We start from the raw sequence: 21423 nt of genomic DNA on the forward strand, positions 1-21423 counted from the left end.
ACACTGCTCTCACACCAAATCCAAACCACAGCACTGCACCAGCTACTAAGAAGAAAATTAACTCTGCCCCAGCTGAAACCAGGACAGCACTCAACAGCTTTTAGTTCAGTAAGGACCTCTCTGACTCTTTGTTTAACTGAAGCCAATAACCACTCTGTTGACCTAACAGGCAGATTGCAGGATAAAGCATTATGACATCTGTGGTGGGTCATTGCACAGAGACCAAACTTTGTTTACCCACTGTTTTAAATTAAAAGTAGTGCCACTGAAATTATCCCAACACCTATCCTCGCCTACAGAGAATGACCAGTGCTGGAACTTACCAGAAGTTAAAGAATCCATCCCATCCTACAGGTTTGTCTGAATTCTTTTAATCTCAGAAACTACAGTTATTATTGTTTCTTGATTATAAGTGGGAACCTGGGCATGCTACATTCAAATTCAGAGTAGAAATGTTAGACAAAAAAATAGTATAAAAGAAGACCATTATACAGGGTCCATTTGAATGTTAAATCTAAATTTGACACCTCATCCTTCAGGTTACATAGAACTCAACGCAGGGCACACAGGTTTTATATGAATACAAATATCCCTGGCTGAAAAGTACTGAAAAGTGCACCTCAAATTAAAAATTGACAGACACAGACCTTTCTATGTAGAATTGTTAAGAGCCTTTTAAAAGTATTTTAAATTCAAAATTTTCTTTCTACAATTTTATGTCTTTTTTATTATTATTACTTTGGAGAGAAACATAACATTATTAAGGCCCTCATGAGAAAATTCTGAAATATGGAAACAGGTTTTTAAAGATTTTCCAAAAGAAAGATTTAAAATTTTCTGTTTATTAAATAGTAGCATGAAGGAGTAGCATTTCTTTTTACCAAATTTACTGAAAAAATAACCGTTATTTTGGTTTTTTGTTAATAAGTATAAAAAGTATGTCTAGCTTGATTTGATTTGTGGACACTCATGAAGTATTTATAAAGTATTTACATCAGCAAATATATGCTTCAGTAATAAATATTCACCAAAATACTTTCATGGAATAAGAAACAGATCCGGGTGTTAGTTATCTGTATTGTTTTTAACTGAAATATATTAATTTATAGAACATCCAAGAGACACATCAGAATAATGTTTTTCAGCTAATTTTTTCAGTAAATGTTGCACACCTCAGAGTTTCAAACCATTGTTTGGAACTAAAGAGACTTTTTTTTTTCCCTTCTGTTCTCCCCTCTTCCGAAGAACACATGGAATTTGCCAATGATTCAAGAAATTTCAAAGATTCTTCTAACTTAATTGATTAATTTGCTTCGTGATTGAGTAATTGACATCATGACCAGAGAGAAGAAGTTGTCTTTTCTTCCTAATTTTTTTTTTTCCACTGGGAATCATTTTGTCTTCTGATTAAATTAGATATTTTTAGAATTTCAGCTCCAAAGATTTAAAACCTGCAAAAACCATCTATCCTTCATTCACTCCCAAATACATGGTTATGACAGACGGTTTGTGGTTTAGCTGTTCTGAAGCTTGGAAGTGACTGGCAACTGCAGAATCCACTGCCTGTCATCACTCTGCTGTAGGTTATTAAACACTTATAACCTGAAAGTAAATTCTTTGCAAAGTCAAACTATCCATTGCAGTGAATGGAGCCTTGGAGTGAACAAGAATTACAGCACAAGACCCTAAAAATGGTGCATGCAATAAATGTGGATCTCACCCAGAATTATATCATTCCCAAGTGTAGCAGAAGCATCACTGTTCTGACACTTGCCAAGTGAATGCAAAAAAAAAGAGGGAATGCAACTGATAAAAAGAATAATAAGTATGATTGTTTGGCCAAAAAGCCCAAACTATACAGCTTCAGTGACCATAACTTTATCTTCCTCTATCTGTCCTTTGTATGCAAAGTGGAACAGTTCTTATTTTACCTGGTTTACCCTTAGATAAGAATGATAACTACACAGAAAGATGCAGAAGCCAAAATTTTGCATAACTATACAACTTTAAAATGATTAAGAAACATTCGGATGATCACGGTAAATTTTTCAAGCTGAAGTGCGAAAAGTGACTGTGGGGAACTTTTACAAAATATCATAAATGATTAAACAATGTGTTTTTAAGAACCGGATTGAGTTCCTGTCAAAACATCTTGTTTGAAGTAAAGTAGAGCTCTTCGGTTTAGGTTCTTCTTTCTGATACATTTTCTATTCATTCCTAATGAATCCAACATGCTGAAGCATCACACCTCTCTAAATTCTACTGAATGACAGGACTTAAAAACAGTTCTGCATATTCAGGACCTTAATGAAACAGTAAAGTTGAAATGGCATGCCAAAGAGGGTGGGTAAAGGAAGCTGTTCAGAAAGCTTCCTTGCTTCCGGAAAGGCAGCAAGAAGAAGACGAAGCTAAGGACAGTTGGAAAGTGAAGTAGTCAAATGTGAGCAGGCAAAGAGATAATGTGGCTGTGGATAATCAGCAGTACCACACACAATATCCCATCATGTAGGGTTAATCTTTTTTCTCCCTGAGGTTTGGTATATTGCAAATTTTGTTTTCATATTACTCTTTCTGGGTTACTAGGGATTGTCAGGGCCTTTGAGTTTGAGGGATTCTTCTGAGTGTTGCCTGTCACTTTCCTCATGATGTTGCAACTGTGCAGTGGCTCATAAAATTAGAGGGACTGTCAACTTTTCTAACACAGCTTAGAAGGAAGGCTCTACTCAGAAGACAAGTTAAAGTGTGTGTGGGTTTCTTTAATGGCTCTTTGAAACCAGTTAGACTAGTAAAATATATTGGGTAATAGCAACTGGGAGTGGGGGCAGGGGGAACATCATTACCTAGGTGTCTGACATTGAGTAGAAGCAATGGTGATGGTGAAAGTGGAACCACATGTCAGGGTGAAGCCACCATCCAGGATCCTGACACTAAGACCAGTCAGAACGTCACATTTTCCTCAGGCTTGGCAGTGTGGTCGCTGGAGCGGTGGAAGGTCTCAGCTATCTGCAGCTGTGGATGTGCTCGCGTGTAAAGCCTCCTGACGCAGCTTATCCCTCTGTTAGCCCACGTGACAAACTGAGCTCAGTAGTGTTACATTGCCTGTGCTCCTTTCTGCCCCTTGATGTTATGAAAAAACATCTCACAACCTGTCTGTTTCTGCTACGAACACCTGGAAGGTGCTATCCAACTTAAAGAAATGGTTGCTGTCAGATACCCTTCCCAGAACTTCTCTCAGAAGTAATAAATGTTCCCCTCCATAAATGCATTTGGTTAAGGCAAAACAGCCCTTTTTATCGCACTAACCACCGAGTGCACATACTCTGTTGGGTCATTTATTTACCCCGTGTCTCATAGCACTAAGTTACTTGGGTTTTGGGGGGGAATGAGTTGTAGGAGAGCTTGGCTTTGCTCTTTTTCTGGAGCTCCTCAATCCCCAAAAGATGCTTTCAGAATGTTGTTTCTTTGTTTTCATCTCCCGTTTTTCTAAGTAAGGTGCTGATTTAATTTTTTTCAGTGCCTTTTTTGCTCTACTCCCATTCAGAATCTCTTTTCTTCTTTTCTTGTAGGTGCTTCCTCTTCCATCTCTCCTTTATGCCAGCCTCCACAAATCACTAATCAAATTTGGCTGACAGTCATCCATAACCCTTCTGTCAAACTTTCCTCCCTTTTGGTGGAGTTACCTCTAGCAAAACACTGCCACTTTTCTTCACATCCCCCTTTTAGCCTCTCCTTTGCTGTGATGCTTACAGGGAAGTTAGTGGTTAACGTGCTGACCTGTTTGCTACCCTAACCAGCATCGCTGCATTGCTTCCCTGTGGCACCCTGTTTTTCTTGACTGATGTTTTCTCTGGTGTTACACAGAAACAATAGGGCTAGGGTAGGGCTGTTTTTGCACAGTGTGGTCTGGCCCATAATTTGAACTCCTATCTAGTGCTGTAATACAAATAATAAGGACATCAATAACAGTACTGGTGAAAGCTGGTAACACTTTCAAATTGTCTAAATTTTGTCTGATTTTTCAAGTTCAGAAAAATAAATGGGAGAAAGTATTTTTAACCAATTACAGATTTGCTTGCATTTCATGTTTTATTGAAATTGCAGAAATGCCTGAAAAATTTGCCTATTGCAAAGTTTGATCATCGCTTTAAGCTATCTGCCATTATGTTATGTCCTTTGTTCTCTGTTAAGACATGTGAACATTTCAAAAATATAGAATTGCTGTGGCCTCAACACAATTTCCTTTACTTGCCATATCCAATTTCTCTTCTCACCATCTCTTCTTTTCAGTGTTCAGGATCTTTCTTCAGGGTTAAGAATGGGAGCACTCAGCCTTTACTGGGCTTGTCGAAGTTGGGTGTTCTGTTACAATGCAGTCGGTAGGGTAAAATGAAAGGATGGTATGATTCAGGCAAAAGATAGACGAATCAATGTAGGCAAAAACACAATAGCAGCTATCTGTGATGGCTGTGACTTCAGCCATCAAATTTTTAGATGAAAAGCTCACAGTCATAGCTTACTCTCTGTGCAGTTCATGCGTAGCCATCAATCATGGTTGGTAGTCCAAGCATCTATAAAACACGACTGTGGCCACCTCAGAACCAGTAATTCAACGGGTCAGTTCCTACACAGCCACAGACTTCTCTGTTCCTGTTGTGCCCCTATCCCAGTTTTCCTCCTCTATGCTATCAAAGAGGTTTACTCACACTGTTGCTCACGTTTTGGATCTATAGAAAGGTACCCACGAAAGTAGTGATCTGTAAGGGGTTTATTGTCCATGCTTCTGGCAGGATCCTGTCACCTGCAGAATCAGTATCTGAATGAAGTCCACAGGTACTCATCACTCCAGGTTCTGTCCCTAGCTGTCTGAATTGACATGCTGCTACTGACACTTGTGTTAATCACGAAGAGTCAAAGGGCTGTCTTCAGTTCTGTCTTGCGTTTGGGTGAACACATTTTCAGAACCTGTTAAACGTTAGCAGTTAACAAGTGCACAAGCTAAGCTCTGTTTGCAGGTATCTCCACTCAGCTTAAGGGTAATGAATTTCCACTTAAGGATGTAGTTGTGGCTTGTATTAAAGTGGAAATTTACTGGAACAAAACATGAGGAAGCTGAAAGTGATCTTGCAAACAACATTGTTAATGATTCATAGGACATTTGTGTTAGATAGTTTTATGAAATAGTTGTTTAAAACAGTAATACAGCTGGCCTGACAAACAAGCATACCAGATTAAACCTCAACTACAGTCTAGTAAGACAGTGAGTCAGAAAACTTTGCATAATGTGAGATTTTTTCTGAAATTTCTAGTCATCTGCCTCCCTGGCTCATTACAGCATCCAAAACTTGCTTAAAGAAGCAATGACATAAAATTTCAGTAGTATTTTTAAGCTATAGAAATTTTCTCTGACAAATGGATGACACTTTCTGAAATTTATTGGCAAATTGAAAAGTAAAATTTGCATCCTGCTGTGGAACACTAAATATTATTAGACGCTTGGAAAGAAAGAGAAAATGAAAATAATATGGATATAATAATGTGTCCTTAAGAGCTTAAGAAGTTCAGTATGTAACATTTTAGCAGTAAAAATAAATCACAAGATAGAGTCTGCACAGAGCATAGGGAGTGGTTTCTTCAGTGTCTGCAAGCTTCTGCATGTTGTAAACCTTGTTCTCATGGAACTTATAAAATTTGTAAGTCCACAGCTTGTAAATTATTTACCGTTGTCTGGCTGACCAGAGTGCCCTACAAACCCTGCTGGACAATAGCCCTCCTGGGACTAGGCACTCTTCAAATGCTGAGCATCAAAGGAACAGAGATCTTTGTCAAGCCAGCACACATGGCTATAACTATAATTAGCCAAAAAATGTTGTGAAAACCATTTCTGGCAACCTGACTGAACAACATGCAGCATTTATTTTTTTAAAAAATAAGCAAGTCCATGACATTTCAGATCTAGACAAAACCCTTCAATTTTCCTGTTCCTTTCTAACATCAAAATTTGGGGGGTTCATTTTCTAGCTATATTTCATTTCATAAGTTTTTTAAGTCCCCCTGCTGTACATTGTACAGTATTTCACACTGGTGCCTTACAGGTATCCAGTCAATTATAGATATTTAGGCACCCCTTGTAGTTAAAGCAGCAGCACCTCCAGGAACGTATTCATTCATCCCAGGAAAATGGGATAAGCTGCCTCTTTAGATATCCTCTCCATCAGCTGCAGAACAAGTCTTGGCAGCCAGTGTGCCCTAAGTGCCTATAGGTCTGAAGTTATACATCTATACGTCTGAAGTTATGTGAGATGAATTCAGTTCTTAATGTGATTCTACTGACTATTTTGGGAAATAAGCACTTGACATTAACCAAGTGAAACACTGGACTCTTTCTTAATTGACAGTTTTCAGAGATTTTGTTTCATCAGGTTATTACTTCACTGAGATTCTGAAACAAATCTTGAACTATGAACTGACTGTTAGGGATGGAAATTATATTTTTTTGTCAGCAGCAGACCTAACAGGCAGAAGATGGGCTGTAGTGACCCTGAAGGTAAATGATGCAAACTACAAAAACACCACAGCAGAACCAAGCATAAAGGTACCTTCTCCTAAATCGTGGTGTCTTCTTCTAAATCCTAGTGTCTCTTCCACAGTCTTTCTCCTAAGTTTTTTTTCTCCTAAGAAGAAAATAAACACCTACTCCTTCCTTCCTTTCATACTAATTTAAGGACCTAACAGCTATATTAATTCAAAGTAGGCTTTCTGAATACAAGGGAGTGCAATATTATATCCATGAACTATTCCTTGAACCGTAACAGTTCTTCCAACCTAGAAGGTATCAATTCCTACTAAAAACTACCTACATATAATCCAGTTGCATCCACTGTGTTAAGTGTAAATGGGCCAGTGGTGAAGGGAAGCATTAGCTGCAAAACCCTGACAGTGCTTGAATTGTGAGTGAAGGTTATTTGGGATCACGTCTAGCAGCCCCTCACTGCTACTGAATGAAAAGCACCAGGTGCATGGGTACTTCAAGAGGTTCAGTTTACTGTGTTTTAATGCTAAATTGGTGTCCATTTCAGTAGTGATACCTGGGGTTATTTTACCAGGAATATTGTCAGCTGGGAGGAAGCAAAGATGGAAACCTGCATGAAAGGGTGCTAAAATGGAGCAGGTAAGTAACTCTTATTTGAGCATGTACTCAAAGTGTAGCACATTTTTTCAAACACCAATTTTGCTTTAGCACAGTGAAGGTGCTGTATGCTAGGTCCCTCCTTTGTGGTCATACGCCCAACTGTCTGGTCAATACCAAGTCTGAGGGAGAGTTACATGCATCTGGGCATTTTAGGAGATTGTTTGGGACCAGCAAAACTGCAGCCGTGCCATCAGTCTTAGCTTCCTAGCTTTTGTGGGCTGGAGTTTTGCTGTACTGTGCGATTTGAACTGCTAAGCAGACTTAATTGTGCATTTGTAAAGGGTTGGGGCTTTGGTCGCTGATCAATTTGTTCAATTTCTTTTTTTCTTTTTTAACCAGAAAGGAATACTGTTCTTCACAACTAGCAATAATTAAGGCATCTAAAACATTCAGTAGGAAGACAGGCATTTTCTGATTTCTAGGTGGACCTGTCTTTTCCCTCTCTTAAGTCAGATTATGGTAAATAGTACTAGAGATTCTTGGCCTCAGTAAGTTTAATACCATGCTGTGGTTTGTATCATGGGATTTTCTCTGAGCACATGAAGTGCCTTTCATTTGGATAAAATCAGCTTGGAAGGAAAAGTCCAGGAGCATACCTAATGCATACCAGATAGAAATTCAGCCCATGGGACCAGGCTAGAGCTCACTGAAGCGAAGCCACTCTGAAATGTGTATAAAGTGGGCACTGGGTCCCGCATCAGGCAGGGTGTCTGTACCCGGGGGCAGCAGGGGTGGCCTGCATGGGAGGAGGCCATGAACTACCCCATATCCTGGCGTAGCCACTGAAGATATGTAGGCACTGCATCCAGCCTGCCCACTGTCCATTCCTAACCCAGGTACTCTGACCATTCCTGTCCACTGACTCCACAGGGAGAGAGGGTCTCGCTGCCCCGCAGAACAAGTGGGTCAGGGTCCATCTGTTTAGATGCCTCCAATCTAAAGGGAAAACCTCTAGCAATGCATCTACATAGAGTCCAGGATGGGAGTAGATCACTTCTCCATGTGGCACGTTCATCCTAAGGGTTTTGCTTATGGCCCAGAACCAGTGAACACAGCACATCTCCTCAAACCATCCCGCTACCGTGGCAGTGGTCTGTCTGGGAACACACCACATAAGCTTGCTGTAAGTGTTGTTTCCAGCTTGTTTCTTCTCGACATTTATCATCCAAACTTACACTGTTTTATCGTGGCTTCTCCTGAAGGACACGTGGACTCTGGAGCAGCTGAAACAAATGCTGGAAAGCTGGAACAGAGTGGGCATGGCAGGGGCGCTTGGCTGAGCCCAGATGAGCCAAAACAACCAGCAAGGAAGGCAGTAGACCATCCAGGGAGTTTTGTTTTATATTGGAGTCTGTGCCTCAGGAAACCATTGCTGTGGGTCAGTTGTCACCCACTTGCATGTAAGTAGGAGGTATCAGGAAAATGCAAGCCTGTGGGCTGATTTTAGAACACATTAAATCAACGTTCTTGTGCAACAACCCCAAATTGTTGCAATACAGCATATGCAGCGCAAGCACAGCCTTCACAGGAGAGAATAGCTAGCAACCTCCTTGCTAGAGTAAACCCAGAACGTGGCTGGTAGATGGAAGGATTAACTAAAAGTGATGAGTAATGTTACCAAAGTCAATGTTTGCTAACTGAGAATAGAATATGTCATTGCATTACAGCATTGTGGACACTGTATGTCCAAACTCATATAGGGGTCTATTAACTGGTTAAATTCAGGTTACAGCTGCTACCTGTTTTTCACAGCAATGTAAAGTGATTGGTGGATAATTGTAAATTTGAAAGATTGCATTTCTTCCGGATTTGATCTGTCTGGTCATATTATGCAAGGATTGATTCTGATCTTTTACAGGTATTGGACCAATATAATGCTGCTGCTCTCAGTTAATACATGTAATTTTTTTGTGGAACTCATGAAGGAAAACCAGAATCATGGTTCCAAACCATATGATTTAAATTGATGTGGTTTTTTCCTCTACTTTTACAACGTTTCCATATCAACGTAATTTTACTGAAGTCTGTAGAGCTCTATGGCAGAGTGGAGAATCACTATTAACAAAGAAACTCATTAGCAAAAATTATCTTTCCTGTTTACAGAATTAGAGTGTTGAAGACATAAAATTTTCAAAGAACAGTCCTTCAAAGGTGAGTGATCATATTCCAATTAATTATTTGAAGATAGGTAGTTAATAACTTAGTGGAAATTTAAAAATTTTAGTCCAGATGAGTGTAAACTTCAGGAGGTCCATAGTAAGTTTAACAAAGATTTTTCTAATATATATTTCATGAGAAGTGATGAATAGTAGCAAATACAACTTGAAGTCCTTGGGAGAAGAAATAATGATACAGCTGTAAAAATAGGAAATCAGCCCTCTGTTTAGCCCAGTTATATTTAATTGAAGACGCTTGAATATACATCAATGAGTGCCAAAGGGTCAAAAATAAAGCAGTTACATGAGGGTAAATCATATTTGTTAAATATCCTAAAAGCAAAGGAAATTCCTACATGAAAGGGAGCATTAAACCAGCCATAATAAAAGAATCAAATATGATCTATTCCAAACATGGGTAAGGGGGAGACCAATTTATCCCTACTACTCTAATTATAAACTAAAGTTAAGAACCATGGGCCATCAGGACTCCTGATGAAGACTGAGGAAATGGATTAACTTAGTATTAAGGAATATTTTCTGTCTTTTCAGAGTTAAAACGCAAGGAAAAATAAGTATTTAAAGCTGGTTGGTGCTACAATACTAAAAGTGAGCAGACTGAAAAAAAGAATTATTTCGGCCACTCCACATGTTATCTATGGACCTGATGAACCAGATACCTGCAGCCATGAATATGACATACTACTATGTATGAGCATATTTAAGTCATCAATGAAATTGTCTCTAGTACTAAAATCCATATTGAAGATAAATGCAAGACTGGACCCTTGGGTCATAGCTTCAGAGAGATTTATGGGTGCATTTAACTTTATGTACATGAATAAACCCATTGATTTCTTTGAGACTGCCTACACGCGTACAGTGAAACATGGTTTAAAATCTTTTCTGAATTATACCTTTAGATAATACTCTTCTGAATCTAGGCACCAGTTTGCAAAAGTGGCCTGATCCTCATCCAGATAAGTCCTTACTAATTTGACAGCAATTGGAGTAAGGTCTGGATTTCTGTAGGATTCTTGGCTCACTTTTGAGACCTGAACCAGTGAAGATACATATCACTTAAGAGAGCAATACATGAAGTGGGTATACATTATCTTGTTGCGACGGAGGGAAGACACAGTCACTCAATATGAGTGATCAGCAGACTTCATTTATTGTCCCTTACAGTCACCTTTTGTGCCTTGTTATAATCAGCTCATACATATTACAAAAGTTAAGCTCATTATTGGTTAGTTACCTAACTACCAAGCCCGCCCCTAGTTTCTCTTCTGTAGTTATCTGTTCCCACCTGCAACATTCTTTTCCCACCGCAGTCTTCCTGTTATTTTGTAACTTTTGCTTTACTTCAGGTAAGCTGAGAGCGATGTGCATTTTTGTCCAGCCAGCTGGACTATGTCTATGTGACCCTTTTCAGCTAGCCAGTTATCCACATTATCTGATCAAGCACCTTTAGGAATCTGGCATGTGCAATTGATGCTTGAGATACATGGTTGAGAAAACATAATCCCAACAAAAATGGCAGATCTGTGCCACAAGCATGAAGCAGGAGGTAGGGAGATGTTGGAGGAGGAGGACAGGCAGCAGGAGTCAACTGGTTTGTTTTTACCATGCTTAATGCTTCTTGATTTTCAGGCAGATCTGTAGTGAGGGAGGAGATCCCACAAAACAGGCAGCCCACATAAAAGTGAAAGGGATACGTTTTAGGAGTGCATGCACTATTTGCTTTATTCCTCTATGGATTTTTATTGGAAAAGAAGGGAGGGAATGGTGGTAGAGTCAGTGCTCTGTTCCTCTATGGGACCAGTCAGCAGAAGGTAGCAGTCATTGTACGTAAAGATGAGCCTTTGATTTACGTATGAAGCACTGAGACAAACTGAGAAGAGAGCCACAGTGAATGCAGGTATAAAACCCGATCTCAGAACTCACAGGAGTGCATATAATGCTGTGTTCATATACTTCAGTGTGTGTCTGTGAGGAAAAGGAGATCTAGCACAGGGTTAAGAACAGACTCAGGCTTGCTCTGTTTTTCTTTAAAAAAGGGGAAGTCTCCAAACCTAAATCAGAAGCAGCATCTGAAGGATACCCAAACACTTATCCCAGAAGGATGACTAGTGAAATTTAAACTTATTTCATCAAGCCCTACCTGCCTAGTAAAAAGCCCTGAATTACTGGTGTTGTTCTAATACTGTTTTTTGTTTTGGTTGGTGTTTGGGTGGGTTTTTGTTTGTTTTGTTGGGTTTTTTAGGCAATAAACATCATAGCTAATTGATAAATGAAAGTATTTTTTACCTGGAGTGTTAGCTAAACTGAGTAAGGTAAGTAACACTTCAATCTAGGAAACACTTATATTCCCTAGCGTGTGGCAGGGGCTGAAAATCTGAAAGATTTTTCTTGTTTCTAGTGATAACAAGAGGTCCTAAGGTATACCTACATGTAAACATTGATACACTGATTTAGGCTGATACAGGTTTTGGTGACACACAAAATATCCTCAGAGGAGTTCAAAATTTCAGTGTTGGTAGAGAACTTTATCTGACATCCTAAACTTAAATCTTTTCCAGATGAAGCCTGAAAACTTAAACTCATCACACATTGCAATGTATAAGTTGGTATCATAGGAAACCTTCAAGTAAAGCCATAAAAGCACGTACAAGTAGGTATGAGCACAGGAATATCAAAAGTTGTCTCAGTCCTTAATGCATTCTTCATGTGTTTATGGGTAGTTCATTATCACCTTAATACCCTGTTTCTCCTGATGAGAAAGCTGCCTTGTGCATCTCCAGGAACACTGCTAGATTTGTTTCCTATCAAAACCAGGAGTAGAAATACTGACCACTGCCTGATGTATTTGTAGGACTAGCTGGCTTTTTTATTTCAAAGCCATTAGTGGTTCAAAAATTTAGACACTGGATAGTTTCAGTTAAGTCTAAATTGTTCTTATCTCAGCCATCATATTGATTCGCCAATGGCAGTCTTTACTTAAAGTGTGCAGTGTATATCAGCTTTGCTTTTATAGTGATCTCAGTATTTTAATTGCAGAAAACCTTGCAGGGACAGATAATGTTTTTATTAGACCAAGGGACAAAGCTGGAGAACAAAGAAAGCCTGGCCCTCACAAATTGTCATTACCACATTTCCAAAGGACTTTCCTGCCACCCATGCAATTTGACTCAGGGGTATTATTTCTCCAAAGTACTTTCCTGCAGAAAATGCTGAGCATATGGTCATGCCTTGTATTCAGAAGGTTTTGTCTTAAGTGCTTTTTCAAAAAAAAAAAAAAAAACAACCCAAAACCTAACCAAACAAAAAAACCCACACCAGAAATATTGCTTAATACTACCATTGATTCTCTAATGCTCTTATATTGTACACAAGAAAGAAAATGCATTATAGAAAATCTGAAGGTAAAACTTACTTATCTAGTTAGATAAAACTGTTCTAGAGGAAAGAATATTCTCTTTCTCTGGACATTAAGAAGTCTAACAGATAGCATGCAGTAAGAATATACTGGTTCTAAATCTTTCTCCATGAGATCTTGTGTAACCTGGCTGATGCCAATGGACCCCATGCTCTGCAGTGTGTAAATCAGTGCAGAACTTGGCCCACATTCTCCGAAAATGTGGTGGATTGATGATGTTGCTAAAGCCTCTTGCAAAAAAAGTATCTGTAAAAGTGAACAGAGGCAAAATGTAATCAATTGAACATTAACTGCGTGGTCTTGGGTTCCATTCAATATTGGAATAACTAAAGTCAAAAAAGTAATGGGGAAAAAATCATCAATAATTAGCATCTGTCCTGCATTATAATTTGCATACAATAGCCTGTTGTTAAGGGATTATTTTTCAATTTGAAAAAATAATTGAATAACTAGATTACTTTTATTTGATCATTTTTGATTTTTAATACTAGTATTAAAAGAAAAAAACCTTTCTGTTTTTAATGCTAGTAACGGTTTTCCTTGCTAGCTCTTCACCCCCAAATGGAAAAATGATATTTTCATACGTTCTTGCTCCTATCTGTTGTACAATTTGCCAGAAGAACAGAGTAGGAAAACAGGAAAAACTTATGGGTTTTTTTAATTGGTACTTTAGTCAAAGCCACCTATTTCAATATGATATTATTTGCAAGACAAATCAAAAACATGGTGCAGGGCATGTAGATTTCTGTACTACTAAACAAAACAGCCTCAGACTGGTGCCCCGGACTGGGCTGACAGGCCACGTGCCATGGCTCTGTGTCCATGTGCCTGAACTTCCCTCCTCCCTGACACAGGCTGGCTGCATCGAAACTGCCTATTGGATGCAAGTTTTGGGCTCTGACCTTCCCTGAACCACACCAGGGATAGCTGGCCTGAGCCAGGACTGTGCTGGGGAGTACGCTTCTCATTAAACACTCAGTGTAGACGTCTGTAGGTTAGTGTTTGAGTCTGTTTACTTACACAGATGCATAAATATGTATGTTGTAAATCAGGGTTTCAAGCATTTTTGGCACATAAAAATATAAAAACAAAACGGTCCTTTTAAAAATGTATCCTCAGGATTCAGACATCATACTGTTTATTTCAAAAAAGAAAGATTTTTTTTTTTTGATAGCAAAAAGGCCGATGTCTTAAATTGATGGTCATAGTGTACTATTAAACAGTGTTCAAACAAAAGTGCTGATGAATGACAAGAAGAAATGAAAGTGCTTTCTAATAAGAAACAACTGGGCTAAACCCAAACATTTCAAAGACAGATTAAACTGTGTGGTCCATCCTAAGGCTTCTGCTCTGGCACAGCCATAGTGCTTTAGAAAGAGCAACTGAAGATTTTTCCCTGCCAACATCTTTACGTTACAGCGAGTGAGTTCACTCACAGTTCATAGAGCATGTTTTGCACGTAGCAGGACACATCCACAGAGCAGCCCTGGTGTGGCAGAGCTGCCAGAAGGAGGTTTGAGGTGCTCTAAAGCTGCTGGTCGTGAGGGTCTTCAAGCAGAAAGTGGGACACGAGACAATTTCTTACAGCAAAATCCATTGTTACCTTGGACATGATGACCCATTCTGAAAGAAGTGCAGTCTCAACGTCAGGTCAATCCTCTTCAAAGGTGCTACTGAAGAGGTAAGTAGCAGCCCAGAAAAAAGCCTCAAGGCAAGGCTGGTTCCACATTAGGACTGGCATTTAAAATCAGGTAGGGTAACATCTCCTACCTGAGGTGACACCTGTGACACGCCTTTTAACACTTCTCATGACTCCCATTCAGAAAGCTGCTTTGGAAGGACTTTTCTCCCTCTCTTTAGGCTAGCTGCAGAAGGAGCAAGCTTTCAACTTCTATCCAGCTTCATCCCACCAAAGGTAACAGAGGTGGGTAATGGAACAAATAATTACTGTACAATTCACACTATAAAAGTCAGGGTACCATTAATTTGACAGAAACTTTTGCAAATCCATCATGAACACTGTGATCAACTTTATAGGGGAGTATTGAATCCACATATAATGCAGCTACATAGATCTGTACGTAATCAGATTCTTAAAGGTTGCAGTTGGAGAATTGTGAATGTGCAGTGGTAGCGGTAACACACGAGCATATTTTCCAAGGGAAGAGGATGGGAACCATTATAAATAAACTGCTGAGCTACGTTCATGCAGAAACACTAGTGTTTGCAGATGGATTTCACGTGGAAGGCGGACAGTTACAGTTTGAAGCCTCGCTGATGCAAGGAGATGTCAACTGAGGAACCAAGGCAGTTTCTAGCAGCTATGAAGTAATGTAAAACTAGAGATAATGCTGGTTTTCCTGTGCTTCCTTCATCAGGGCAAAACACACCCCACCCCACATTTTTTCACATCTGTGCTGCCTCCGCAACTCATCTCTTTGCTGCTTGTTCTCCCTTGGGTTAACAGCAAGGAAGCAATAGAGGTGAATGGTCCATGGAGGAAGATGTGACATGGATGAGCAATCTGAACAGGAATCACAGCATTTTTCCTATACATATGCAAGTTACATATGAACTTACAAATATAAGGCTGTCAGTTGTCTTCTGTGTGGTACTGGATGCAAGGAAAGGAACCAGCTACCTCCGAACATTGGAGAGCTGGGTGCCTTGAAAGAAGAGGACAGGAGGAGGAGATGTGCACACTTACTACCCCTATTGCCTGTACATATGATTTCAGTCAAAAAAAAAAACCAAACCCGAACTGAAAGAATTTGGATTTGTAAGGTAAAAGGCCAAGTGAAACGGCTCTGACAGCAAATATGTGGGAAAAGGAGATTTGCCTGTGAAAGAGGAAGTCTTTAATTCTTGACAAGGGGGAGGGGAACAAGAAATCTTGAGAGTTTTCAGTCCACAAGGATTAGCTTGTAACTATTTTATGGTCTGTCAGTTTCTCAGAACTGGAGTGTGTTTCCACAGCAGAGAAAGAAAAAAACAAATTGCTATTTGTAATACATCAATTATTGTGATAAATCAGTTATTTTTATTTTAGGATATGACTGTAAGTAAAATGATTTTTCATGTTGCAGGTATTTAATGTTATTGTGATTAAAATTATAATTAAGTTACATTTATTAACAGAATAAACCACTTTGAGTTTATTATGGCATTCCATTTGCCATGTTTAGGTGATTTAATTACCTTAAAAGAGTATTGAAGGAGAGCATTTGGGAGTTTTTTCCCAAGGTAACTTTGCAAATTATGATCTTAATTTTGTTTCTGCCATGTAGGTAAAGGAAAGAGCTTCTTCTTCATTACAATAACCTTGGATTTTTGCAGTCAAGTTTCCTAACACCTTTTCTCTTTGACTTGCGTGAACTTCCCTGGACTGATTTCCATATAATAACATTAGTAACGTAAAAACATTTGTAAATGTTTAAAGGGCTGAACCTAATCAATCGAACAAGCGAAAAATGTGAAGAAATAGAATACTTGGAAATTCACTAATTAATTGCAGTCAAAGTATCATGATAGAAATTACTATTACGTTCAGAGTATTTCCAAAAGGTTTGAGGAGCTTTAACACACCCGCATGCACACACACAGACTATGCTCATCGCTGAGGCAAGGGAACAGCGATCTGTCCTTTTTCTCTGGTGTGAAAGCAGGAGAGGCGGGTGGGTACAGCAGTAAACACCTTTCTGACGTGCCATGGGAAGGCAGGTGATGCAGCAGTGGGAAACGTTTACCTTCTCCAGCTCCGTAAAGGAGGATGGGGCAGTCTATGTTGTCTGCACAATGTGAAGGTCTTAAGCCTGTCTCTCTCCGAAATGCAGCGCGGGAGGGGAAGGCTTTTGTTTCCTGCCTAGTGTACAGAAGCGAGGGAGGTCAGATTCTCCCACTTCCCAGCCTGCCAACCAGCCACAAAGCAGAGCCCCACGGGAAGCTGGTCTGACACATTGTGCTGTTAGCAGGATTGCGAGGCAGCCCATCTGCTGCCACTGTCCCGTTGGTGCTGTTGTACGGAAGAGCTGCCAGAGAAGGCACCTCGCTTCTGGGCTGTTTATTGAGTCCTTGGGAATAGGAAGCATAGTGTGTTCAGAGGGGCTGGAGTAGACTGTGGGAATGGGAAACCTGATGGATTTGGGGGCAGGGAGAATGTGAAGCTGCTGGATTTTCTGGGAAAGTGTGCATGAAATCAATGGGCTGTTGAGGGGGGGAAGAAGGAAGAATTTGTAATTCATATATTTGTTCTCTGATAGGGAAATATAATACTGGTGGGTTTGCTTTTGAGAGAAAAAAAATACTATTTGAGAAGAAGGTTACTTGCATGACTAGAAAATGATTGAGGGAACCCCGTTTAAAAGAACTGGATGCCTAAGTCTGAATTAATGAACTAGGAACTGCTGTTGAAACAATGCAAGGAATTTCCGAAGGAAAGACAGAAGGGACCTTGGAAAAGCAAGAAGGTAGGAAAAATTATCAATTTAATGATCAAGTTCAAAACAGATCAGAGATACTTTTGCTAGTTTATTTTCTCTCTGTGTGTGTTTATACAAATCTTTTTCCTCAGAAATAAATGTTTAAGTGGAAATACATGTAATTATGACCCTGTCAGTACTTTGGTTTGGAAGGAAAGGAGGACAGGATTTTGTTTACTTTCTGAAAAAGAAAACACATCAGAACTGAACATTGACAAGCAGGCTATTGCTTCACTTTTCAGCTACGTGACCATAGAAAACATCTAGGCTGAGATCTCATAAGTTTTCATTGTGTTTTCCACAGTTTTTCCACAGTTTGCTTTTGACACCTGAGAATTCCCAATGCCTCTAAATGAAGAGAGGAAAGTAACAGAAATGTATAAATTATTTAAAATGTAAAACCTAAAAGCTCTGCCCAGCTCAAATTCTAATGTGTCTGTCCTTATGCATTATTATTACTGGTATTTAAATGGTAATGTCACTATAATGTCTTTGCTGTTGCTGCAGAGTGAATTAGGAGGGGGGATTTCACTGATGCCAGCTGCAATTAAGCATGAAATTTCAGTTTTCATTTTACCCATTGCCCCAGTGCTCGTACAACTTTTACCCAAACTCTCTCTGGCCAACAGGAACCTTTTTCTCGGTTTCATCTCACACCCAGATCCTCCAAAAGTTTCTTTTATAGCAAGACCATCTTTTTGGTCCCATTTATTTCTAGGAAGCCTGAACAAAGCAGTTTGTATTTTGTAGGAAGGCATGTGGTAGTGCACAGACAGCAGCAGGCTTTAGCTTGATTTCCTATGGAAATATGACTCATGTTAACAACTAGGCTTGATGTCTGTTACTGTCCTCTTTATTCATAACCTTGATAACCTTTTTCAATTTCAGCTAGACCTGACAGATTGCTTCAGTTTTCAGAGACACTAGAAAGCAAATTTCAATAAATTGGTAGTTGGGACAGAAGGTCCAAACCATTTTTTAGTGAGAGAAAAACTGGACAGAAGCTTAAATGTAATACCAGAAACCAGAGTGGCAACAGAGCGGCAAGCCAATGTTAGTGCTCTAGTCAGGAAACAAATTTTGGCCAGAATTTGTTATTCAGAGGAGAGTTCAACCACAAAACCTGGAGCTCCAGGGCATCAGATTTCAGGCACTCTGCTGATCATGGAACAATTCATGTTCCTAGGAAAGAAGATGGCTTGTGACTGAAGTATTTCTTTGTAGATACAGACTTTTTCACATGCTTTCATTTGAAGAGAATGAAATCTTCTACTCTAAAAACTTAACAGAAATTGAAGAAAACTGTGTTCTTTCTCTGAATTTTGGAGACAACATGGGAAATCCCACTCACCCATTCACCTTTCTCTGAAGTCCATCTACTCATTCATTTGCTTGATGATCATACTTTTTTCTTTTTATTTATGAATGATAAATAAGAAGTTATTGATTCCTTTTCATAGGTGGCCAGAATGGAGTAATTTGTACCAGAGGTCATTTTACTGTCATCATTTATAATAAGAGATTAGAGACTGTATTAGTCATAATTGTGGAGTAGTGAAACTGCATCTAATCTTATATACGGCAACATTTTTTTCCCCTGTGTTTCTATCATTATAAACCTACGTACAATTCCTCTTCTGGATTGAAGCATCTCATCTTTTGAACTCAGAAAGTGCTCCTTTTTTTAATAAAAGAATTCAAAGAAATTCCCTGGTGCGAAGAAAAATATGAGGAAAGACAAGTGCTGTACTTTGCTAGAAACAGTCATGGGGACAAATACAAGGTGGGGAACAATTGAGTAGGTGGCAGATCTGCAAAAGGCAATTTGCATGTGAGTCAGCAGATTTATCCTGCTGCTAAAAAGGAATCCTCATACAGGCTATATAAATAGGGGGATGCTGTATAAGGTATGGGGAGTAATACTTCTTCACCATATGAATAAAGCCTCATCTGGGATACTGTGTCCAGCTAAGGGCGGATAACAGTTCGAGAAATGTCTGTACCAACTGGCAAGAATCCAGAGGTGAATGAACAACAAGAACTAATAGAGGTTCAGAAAACACAACTTGTGAGAAAAGACCGAAAGAGTTGGGTTTGTTTAGTCTAGGGGAGGGAAGAATGTGGAGAGACATGATAATAGCCACTATGAACAGGACAAGACATGATGTGTTTGAATTGCTTCAACAGAATAAGGTTGGGCATCAGCAAAAAAAGCTTTTTAATGGTAAGATAGTGAAGTGGTGGATTAGCTTGCTTCAGGAAGCTGTGGAGTCTTTCACTAGATATTTAAAGAACAATTTAGATAAACATTTGCCAGGTGAGTTATGAGACTGAAGTTTGCTTATATGTAACCCTGCCTGGGGTAGGAGAATGGACTGGATGGCCTCTTAAAGTTTATGGCAGCCTAGTTTTATCTCAATCACACTAAAGAGCAAGTGATTTTTTTACCATTGTTTAAAATCACAATTTTCAATCTTTTAAAATACATTTAAAGTGAATGCGGCCTAATCTGTTTCCTCACAGTATTCCCACTTATATGCACATCAGTGCATGCAAACTATTATTTTGACTGATTATTATCCTGACTATTCATTATTCTGAACATTTTATGTCCAGAAACAAGTGACTTCAAAGGTTATATTAGATTTAGACTTCTCCTTTCATAGTAACTTTAAACTGTGCAATATATATTTTTAAATATGTATACATTAGTATTTTAAAGATTGAACGATTCTGTTAATAACTGTCTTAGTAAGCTTTAAAGTCTGATACATTTTCACTCAAGATAGCAACTACTGGGGTATATATGTTCTAGCATGAAGAAAATGTAGTATTCTGTTACTGGTTTTCACTCTTTTTAGCTGTGCAAAATAGATACAGATAAAAGGTAGCTGAATTGGACTTTGGCTGAAATATCCTTTCCCTCATATCAGTTTTAAATTTACTGATGTTTAATTCTACTGCTTTCCCTCTGTCTTTGAATTGTACATCAAAATAAACAAAACTGCATGGTTTGCATTCCTTATGCCAGTCTTTTCTAGTGCATCCCTTCTCATTCACCTCGCTAAAATCCACAGACCTACTGTTTCCAGTCTGTCTTGCAGATGTCTCTTTCTCCCTGCAAGCATCACAACAGGGTGTTGCCTGGGTGCCTTCCAAGCAATAGTACGTCACATGCAGTGAGAGGAGGAGAGACAGCTGAGAACAGCATCTTTGGATCAGTAGCAGAATGGCAGATGGCTTTAATTTGATTTTCTTGACCATTTTACTTAAACAAGTACAAAGGCATTACATAGAAGAAGGTTATGTGGCATGTTCTGGTATCTTAAATGAGACAGCAACTACTAACAGTGATGGAAAAGTTTTGCAAGAGCCTTTCAGGAGGATGATACAGAATAACCTGCTTCAAACACTAGATTTCACCTTCGTTGCTAACAATCAGAAATTGAAATGAAAAACTTGAAGAACACAACTTAATAGTAGGAATGTTGTAACTAATATCCTGGGAAGAAAGAAAAGCAAGTGTAACAGTGAAATGTAGTACATTCTTAGTCCCGCAGGCATAGTTGGAAAAGAGAAACAAGCCACTGGAGAAAAAAAAAATCATACAAGAAGTTCAGTTAAAGTGTGAAACTTGAAGCTAAATATAGATTTTTAAAGATCTTAAATTGTGGATATTTCTCTCAATACGCCACATTAATTTATTCCATTTGGACTGACAATTTAGTTGAATCAAGATGAAAAAGAGTTGTTAATTTTTTTGGAGGAGAGGGTTATTTTGCTATGCACGTGACACAGATCAGCAGGTGGGTGACAAGATTGTAATGAGCTATAAACCCAATATCTGTATCAGGCCATTGTGTTTTAATATCTAATAGAGTAACAAATGTCTGTTTTCCAGATGCATATTTTAAAGATGTACTTCCCTGCAAAATCACCTCAGAAATACAACTAATTTAGTGAAAATTGTTCTGTCAGTGGATGTTCCTATCCTTTACCTTTTGAAAAGTGGTGCAAAAAGGTTGTTTATTTTTTTAAGTAGCTTTTATTGCATTGGATAAAGTTTGTCTTATTCTACATGCACGAGTACAGGGATCATGGATTCTGTGGTTCTACTAATTAATGTGGTTGCGGAGGTATTCCAGTAAGTTTGGAAATTAT

At 38.9% G+C, this 21423-nt stretch overlaps 1 long non-coding RNA gene across 3 annotated transcripts; it reads left to right on the forward strand.

Annotated features, from left to right (window-relative positions):
- Nucleotides 1-270: 270 nt before the first annotated feature.
- On the forward strand, nt 271-21220 carry LOC130150677 (uncharacterized). 3 transcript variants are annotated; one of them, XR_008822326.1, is made up of 5 exons: nt 271-354; nt 7104-7168; nt 8392-8589; nt 9293-9340; nt 14372-21220. It is a non-coding gene; the product is annotated as an uncharacterized LOC130150677 (long non-coding RNA). The 3 variants fall into 3 exon arrangements; XR_008822325.1 differs by lacking the exon at nt 8392-8589 and having other exon boundaries at nt 14372-14708; nt 15163-21220; XR_008822324.1 differs by lacking the exon at nt 8392-8589.
- The last annotated feature ends 203 nt before the right edge of the window (nt 21221-21423 follow it).

The sequence above is a fragment of the Falco biarmicus genome, chromosome 5, assembly GCF_023638135.1.
Source record: "Falco biarmicus isolate bFalBia1 chromosome 5, bFalBia1.pri, whole genome shotgun sequence".
Taxonomy (NCBI): domain Eukaryota; kingdom Metazoa; phylum Chordata; class Aves; order Falconiformes; family Falconidae; genus Falco; species Falco biarmicus.